Source organism: Poecilia reticulata, linkage group LG14, assembly GCF_000633615.1.
Source record: "Poecilia reticulata strain Guanapo linkage group LG14, Guppy_female_1.0+MT, whole genome shotgun sequence".
NCBI classification, from domain to species: domain Eukaryota; kingdom Metazoa; phylum Chordata; class Actinopteri; order Cyprinodontiformes; family Poeciliidae; genus Poecilia; species Poecilia reticulata.
In genome coordinates this window covers 15,749,661-15,751,045 of record NC_024344.1, presented here as the reverse complement: position 1 = coordinate 15,751,045, position 1,385 = coordinate 15,749,661, and positions in this window count along the sequence as shown.

Genomic DNA, 1,385 nt, shown 5'->3' with positions numbered 1-1,385 from the left:
TTGTTGCTCCCTCGTTATTAATTCACTTCCTCCTCTCGTGTTGACTTTAAGTGTGATATTTCTCTCTCTTTTTTTGCCTGATCACACAGTCTTCACAATTTTCCCAAATTAATTCTGACATGATATGTTGAATATTCAGATGCCTTGCTTTATTTGGCAAAGACTCACAGGTTTATTGCTGCTGCACCTCAGCAGAACATCCTGAGCAACTTGTCCCCTTGACTGCCATGAATATGAGCTCTGCAGTTTATTTTATGAGATAATCCCACCCAGCGACCAGAAAATGTTTAAATCCTTTTTTTTTTTTTTTTTTGGACACAAAATTTTTTAGTAATCCTCCGCTGAAAATACTCCGCAAGAAATGCACAAGTTAATCCTGTCTGAATGATTCATGATAAAGAAGTAAAACACAACAGCTGTTTGAGGGAAACAGAAAAACTGCAGAAAACTACGTTTCAACGAATGGCAGTAAGATTGGTTTCCTGCAAAGTGAGCCTTTTAAACTGATGGACAAACAAAGTGTAGTTCGTAGTAGTTTTTATTTATTTATTTTTTTAATCTGAAAAGTGTGGAGTACATTTGTTTTTCAGCCTAGTGAGTAAATTCTTTATATAAAAACTAATAAAGCAACTGGCACATTTTGAAGATTTTTCATTCAAACTCTTAAGCCTGTTTGATATGATATTATTAACACATCAAATAATTGAATAAAAATATTACTGCCTAAAATGCAATAACGTAGCATTCCTTTAGTGTACGCTAGATCATTGTATCTGCAATTAATAATTGCAAAGCAAAAGGTGATTAACAGGAGATTTTTTAATTATTTTTTTTCCAGAATTTGAACCAGGTGAAGATAAAACTTCCACCTGAGGAGATTTGGGTAGAATATGTTTATAGACAAAGAAGATTTTATATCTTAAATACAGAATATATTTATTTTTGTACAGTTTCGGTTCAACTACGGCATGCTCTGACTGTGCTGTTCTTTAATAAAACGGCCATCTTTAGAGTCCGTTTACTCCAGTTGGCGACTGATTACTAAATTAGTTGAGTTTGATTTCAAGAATCTATTAATCGCGATTAATTYGATTAATCGTTTCAGCCCTACTGCTTTTACTTGTCCACTACGGTTTGGTGACAGAAATAATTCCCTCCAAAAAAGAAATCCTTTTGGAAGCCAGCGTTTTCTACTACCACGCTGCAGCAAGGCGTTGTATTTTAAATATCCAGTTAACCATTGAGGTCGTTTATTGTAAACGCTCAGGTATAAACAGGAGCAGCTCTCCCTGAAGACTTCCTGACCCTSTTAGAGGTCCGGCAGACGCTGCAGGACCGGGCCGGACGGATGGGGGAAGGTGTGACGGAAAATCGACAGCAGCTCC